We start from the raw sequence: 6,729 nt of genomic DNA, 5'->3' as shown, positions 1-6,729 counted from the left end.
TTTTCTTTTCTTTTCTTTTCTTTTCTTTTCTTTTCTTTTCTTTTCTTTTCTTTTCTTTTCTTCTCTTTCTTCCCCTTTTTTTCAGAGAGCGTGGGGCTATCTCTTCTATTACAAAACACGTTTTCTGCTTCTTCCTTTCCTCAGAAATCACTTAGCTGGGTTGAACAGATGGCAAACTTTCCTGTTGGGTATTTTGTCAAAACTTTCAGCTGTTTACTTAGGGATGATCAGAGAAGACCTTTAGCAGGCTTAGCAGCACATGTTGTTTCTCTTGCCTCCCCAGTATTAAGCACAAGGATTCATGCCAGTGATACCCTCGTCCTTTGTAGGTGTCCACAGTGACAGGATTCTGTGGATCGATGCAAAGGTATGGGTTGCAGCTGAGCATGCTGCCTCACCTCAAAGCAGTTATTTATTTCTGTCAACCAAACACCCCAATCAAGATCAAGACTCCTAATGCTGTACATATGAGCACATAATGCTTTTCCTAGAGAGCTCATGTTATGTCAGCTACCTTATCAGAGAGCCTGAGCAGTAACTTAGCTTTTAGCAACAGCAATGTGTAACTGGAGTTAGTGGTTAGCTTATCGATTTCTTTGAATTCTTTGTGGCTTGTGGAAAATTGTTTTAAAAGAAGCATATGAAAAGCAACCAATTACCTGATTTGGGCTTCAGGGTTTTTTCCCTCTAAACAGCCAAATGAACAGAAGGCCCCAAAGGGTAAAACTTTCCAAGCATACTTAGGTTAATTTCTCTTAGTGCATCATGGCCCACACTGTGCTGCTCTGGACTAATCATCAGCCCTCAAGGAGGATGTGTGTGATTCGACAGCAGCAGGTATCCCTTTGGGCTAATAATCTTTACAAATGAGCACTGCCCAGTGCATCCTCTTCTCTATGTTTTGTGAAGACACAGCTCAGGAGTGGGTGTAAATGAGTTTCAGCTACAGCAGGGAAGATTACACCAAGCTAGAGACAAACTCTCATTTTGACCTTCTTTTTCTCTCACCGGGTTTTTATAATGCTGCTTGCTGATACTATGCAAGCATTCTGAACATCTCCTACTAAAACTAACAGCTTCTTGGAACACTAAAACCTGTGGCAAACTTATCTGTGACAGCAGAGCTGTTTGAAGTGTTTGGGGGTTTTTGTTTGGTTTTGTGATTGACATAGAAAACACGAGGACAGTGACATCTTGGAGGATTTGTGACAGGAAAGCTCTGTTGAGGAAGTTCTCTGTGCATAATAGAGTCCCATAGCATCCCATCCCATTCTTTTAGGAGATCTTTTTCCTGGTATATGGACAGTTTTCTATCTCCAGTGGAGCAGGATTGCTGCACTGCAGGAGCTGGATGGTATCTGGAAGCTGGAACCACCTCTGCGCAGGGCTCAGGAGACTCAACATGCCTTGGTCTGGGCACTTGTGCCAGTGCTGAAGGAGCAGGAAAAGGAGCTGTGAACCAGAGGGGATATTTTTAAGTAGTCCAACCAAGTTGACTTTGAACTAGGCAGAAGTTTTTGGGAAGATGGTCTTCTTTCTATGATGGGGGGAGCCAGAATAACAGCCTGGAGGATCCACGCAGGTATATATCACCGCAAGTTTAGGTATCCAGGTGTATTTAATTTCCACTTCTGGTGCTGTGGTCTGATCATGTCTGCCATGGTGAGACTTTTATCTGAAAATCTGGAAGGCAAGTGTAGGTTGAGGTTCACCAAGGCAGGGTGCAGCTCATGCCTAGCTCCTAAGGCTTTGCTAAAAACTCCAGTGGGTTCATGCCCTCACTAAGCTAAAATATGTCAGTCTTTGAACCAGAAAAAGTCCTTTTCTCTGGCATGTGCTTACCTCAGTTCTGCAAAGTGCCAGTATGTTTTTGTCCGTATGAAAGAGTACCACCTTCATCCATACCTGACATTACTAGTCAAAAGTCTCCTGTGTGGGCAAGAACTAAGCATTCTTTTATTTATGTAATTAAAATCCCACTCCTTCCAAGATGAGTGTATGTGGCAGGATAATTCATGTATGTAGCTAATTCACATAGAGTTTGCAGGTATGGTATCTGATAGGAGAATAAAGTACGGTGTTAAGACATCACCGTACACTTGACTCACAATCAAATAATGTCACGCTGGCAATTTTATATTTATAAATTTTATCTCGTCTGTTACCTAAGGCTATTTTCTGGTTTGGGGGGCACTTAGGACAAGAACTGATTTTAGAAGAGAAAAAGCAGAAAGATTGGTTAATGTAAAATGTAGCAACGAGCAGTTTTACATTTCATGTAATGGGCTTTTATTCTCTCTATCTGAGCATATTAAAGTTTGAATTAATGATTGGGCTACACATGTTGATTAGAAGTACTTACTAGGGATGATATGAAGGTTTTTTGTCTTTGGTGGGACCACAATTTCTCCTTTTCACTAATATAGTTTTGCAGTTGTACCTGATGATTAGATGGTGCATTTAGGATGTGCATACTGAGAGGTCATGAAATAGTTTTGCTTCTTAGTTACCTGCTTTCTTACATTGAATTATGTCAGGAATTGTCATCTTCTCTGCTGTGTTTTCCTCTGTGAGTAGTTTGCACCTGCTCAGGGTCTTCCTTCCATATGAAAAATGTCAGTTTGCAGCCAGTCATCATTTTTAAGATCTATGCACTAGCACAGAAGTCCTTAGCAGATCTTGACATTTTTGTTTAGTGCTGTTTTTTTCTGATCATAGCCTCTCTTATCTTAGTTTACTTTTGGCTGTCAAAGTATGTCACATATCCCTTCAGTCTTGGGTATGGAAGCATTGTCTTACTGGCAACTTGTCACCAGGTTGAGAATCAGCTTTTTTATTTGGAAAAAAATAAGTGTACGAGAAAATATTTCTTTATTATATTCCATATATATCCTTACCTGGGAATTCCAGAATTACTACTGGAGAAGAAATTTAGAAAGTTATTGGAAAAAAAAAAAAACTGAGGAAGTTTGGCCTCCTCTGCTCAGCTGCACAGTGGCAACGTAGAAAAAAACCCCATCTTCATATTTTTAATTGCTCAAGTGAAATCTGGGCTCTGTTACAAAAGCTCAGGGAGGTCCATGTTGCTGTGGCTTTTTTGTCACTAAAATTATGTAAAAGAATATTTCTGCCCCTCACTTCAAGTGGTCTTGAACGGGTTCTGTCTGCCTTGTGTCATGTTCAGAGTGATTGTATCTTCCTTAAGTGGGACGGTCTGGGCAGTGATAAATACAGGGGGCAAAAAACTGAGGAGAGAGTATTGCACATGGACAGCATCTTACAGCTTTTCTCTGAGTGATTTCACTGAACTGCTGTGCCAACAGAGCATATATACAGGCTCAACAAATCTGCCAGTAGGGCTTGCTAGGGCATCACCAGCACACTGAAAATACATCCAGCCTGGGCAGAGAAACCTAATGCTGGGAAGCTGAGGATATGAAGCAAGGTCTCCAGACCTTCCCCTCACAGAGGCACTACTCCTGAGACAGGGTGCTGTTACAGCAGGAGCAGAGAGGCTGGGACTGGGCCCACTATGTCAGCCATTGAACCTTCTGCCACCCCAAACTTTAGTGTTGGTCCACATAAGGTGGTGCTAGTGAAGTGAGAGAAAAATGTCTCTGTGAAAAAGCTGTGTTTTGGTAAACAAGATGGTGCACCAGCACATCAACTGCCCAGCCCCTTTGTCAAGTGTTTACAGATATCTCAGGGAATGTGCGTTTTCAGGTGGTTTCTGCTTAGCAGAGAAGGTGAGGGAGAGGCTGTAAGGACTTGAAAGGACAAGGCAGAAGAAGGCATGCAGTATTTGTGAGATGTGTGCAAAGACTGACAGTGCTGTCAGAGCAGTGAACTCTGTGGCTAGCGATTATGTCAACCACTCTACTTCAGTATCAGTAGTAGGAAGGCCAAGGCTCTTCAAGAATCTGGTGCAGAAAGACAGAGTTGGTGGGGGAAGAGGGAAGAGCAGCAAAGACAGGTCCCAATAATAAATTCAGTAAGGTGACCTCAGCAGTGTTGTTCTGAACACAACTGCCCTTGCAGAGCCCAGAGAAGGGAGATTAAAGAATCACAGAACCGTCTAGGTTGGAAAAGACCTTAAAGATCATCCAGTCCAACCATTAACCTAACACTGACAGTTCCCAACTACACCATATCCCTCAGCGCTATGTCAACCTGACTCTTAAACACCTCCAGGGATGGGGACTCCACCACCTCCCTGGACAGCCCATTCCAAAGCCTAACAGCCTGTTCTGCAAAAAAAATGCTTCCTAATATCTAGTCTAAAAACTTCCCTGGCACAGCATAAGGCCATTCCCTTTTATCCTATCACTTGTTACTCGGTTAAAGAGACTCATCCCCAGCTCTCTGCAACCTCCTTTCAGGGAGCTGTAGAGGGCCATGAGGTCTCTCCTCAGCCTCCTCTTCTCCAGACTAAACAACCCCAGTTCTCTCAGCCGCTCCCCGTACAACCTGTGCTCCAGACCCTGCACCAGCTCCGTTGCCCTTCTCCGGACACGCTCGAGTCATTCAATGTCCTTTTTGTAGTGAGGGGCCCAAAACTGAACACAGGAATCGAGTGCGGCCTCACCAGTGCTGGTCATTGACACAGTGAATAAGTACCTCCTGGTGAGAAATTTAATTTAGATTTAGACAAAATACCAGAGCTTCGAGACTATGTGACAAACTAAACAGCACAAAGTTCACATAAGGAGTGTGACTGACCATCACTTTTGACTGCATCCTGGTAGCAAGCTTGGTTGATGGAGGAAGAAATTATTTTAATTATATTAAAGACCAATTTGCAGGTCAGGGTTTGGCTGGGGGGATTAGAGCTCAATATGAGACTTGTTAAGTTTAAACTGATACTCAATATTCATAAAGAGAGATCAGAGGGCATGTCAATATTTTAGCATGAATTGAAGACAAGAGCCTTGGAAGTGGAACGAGAGCTGTGATTACTGGTAAAACTTGTTCAATTCAAGAGGAAAACCAATGCATAAAAGGAGTGACAACTTCTCCTGGTGTTTCCAGGCCACAATATTTATGCACTGCTGGTATGCCTGTACATTTTTCTGGGAGAAAAGCCTCCTCCACCTGTGTGCAATGCCTGAATGCTCCAAACATTCCGCACAATCTTCAGAGCAATTTTGAGAATGAATCCTTTAAAAAGCATGCGAGTGTATTCATGTTTTGTGAATAAATTAGATTAGTCACCATTCAACATTTTTTGACTTAACACTACAAGTACTACTTGACTGTAGCCATGGGAATGCAAATAAAATTGTGAGCACATACCAGTACAGTTGTCTAGTAAATACTGCATGTGTATAGAAGGACATTCCCCCTGTGAAATAAATCCAGAAATTGTTCTGAACTTTGTGCAAATATTGATAACTGGGGAAGGCTGAACAAAATTTTTATCTTGGGTATAGAAATGCCAAGATCTGCTAAGCTATGCAAGGATTTTAAAACATTAATCCCTGGCAGAGCTTGTGAACTGTCATTCAAATCTGAGTTTGTCTGTTTGCAGTTGTGGGTTTCTCTTCTTGGATTTCTGGAGAGGCACTAACTGAAAAAAAAAAAAAAACAAACAAAAAAAAACCCCACAAAAACAAACAAACAAACAAAAAAAAAAAACAAAACCAGTTTGAAACAGCTCCCATAAGTAAAAAAAAAAAACCCACAAAAACAAACAAACAAACAAAAAAAAAAACCCAAAACCAGTTTGAAACAGCTCCCATAAGTAAAAAAAAAAAAAAAAAAAAAAAAAAAAAAAAAAAACCCCACAAAACCCAAAACCCCAAAACTAAATCTTTTAGTCTGATTTTTCAGAAGACTTCAGTGCTCACTATTTGGAGCAACTCACTTTTCATCTCTTCTGCTGAGTCAAAGTCACTTTTTCAAGAAAACTTGTTGGGTGCTTAGTTCATTAATGTCTAGCCACAAAAATCACAGAGGAGCTACTGAGCATCTTTGAGAACAGGTTAGACACCTTAGTGGCAATTTGTTATTCTGAAACTAAGGCAAGCTAAGTGCTAAACTGTGGAAAACTTTCTTCCAAGCATCTCCCTTCCCCAGCTTCCCCTTTTAATCTCTCCATAAGCATCTGATAGTCCTTTGAGACAGGTACTTACAACCAAGAGCAAAACGGTGAACAACTGTGTCACAGAGGGTCACAAGCTCTGGAAATGCTATGAATTCTTACCAAATCAGTGTTTTGTTAACATTCCAAAAGTAACAAGAGTGAATGAGCCTTTACCAGTACTGATAGTTTATCATGTTCCCTTAGGATACAAGAAAACAAACCAAGTGTCAGTATTTTGTGTGAGTTATTTTAGCTGTACAAAGAACTGCTTGCATGTGCTCGAGGTGTTTCAGTTAACCCTCAGTTGCTCCCTCAGATACACAGAGTCCTGGGGTGGAAGGGGCCCAGGAGAGTGCTTGTTCCAGCCGGATAAAGTTTGCAGTGAAAATCTTGCATTTGAAGAGCTAGGGTGTCAGTGCCGAGGCTGCAGGTGGAGCGCAGCAGAGGCGCAACCGAGAGAAGAAGTGTCTCAGGAATACCGTGCGTGAGTCGTCTGTGCAAGTACTGCTTTACAAATAATGAAAATAATAAAAAAAAATAATTACATGAAAAAATCCGTTGGCGACCTGAAAGGAAAGGAAGAGGGCTTGCAGAGGGGTGCCGCTGCCGGCGGCGGCCGCGAGAGGGTGCGGCGGGAGTGCGCTGCT

The 6,729-nt window shown here is 42.0% G+C and overlaps 1 protein-coding gene across 6 annotated transcripts in view; it reads left to right on the top strand.

The window, feature by feature from the left end:
* NRG1 (neuregulin 1) overlaps window positions 1-6,729 on the top strand; it is a 497,547-nt gene that overhangs the window by 322,076 nt on the left and 168,742 nt on the right. Inside the window, exon 1 of one of the 6 annotated variants that reach the window (XM_026866201.1) lies at window positions 347-367. The exons of the other annotated variants lie outside the window; for them this stretch is intronic. The gene's annotated coding sequence lies outside the window, so the exon portion shown is untranslated. Of the gene's footprint in view, window positions 1-346; window positions 368-6,729 lie in introns of those variants that run through there. 6 annotated transcript variants of the gene reach the window in all.

This window comes from Athene cunicularia (assembly GCF_003259725.1).
Source record: "Athene cunicularia isolate RWA chromosome Z unlocalized genomic scaffold, athCun1 chrZ_part2, whole genome shotgun sequence".
Taxonomy (NCBI): Eukaryota; Metazoa; Chordata; class Aves; order Strigiformes; family Strigidae; genus Athene; species Athene cunicularia.
Note: the sequence above shows the minus strand (reverse complement) of the source record. Positions and strands in the feature narration are given on the sequence as shown.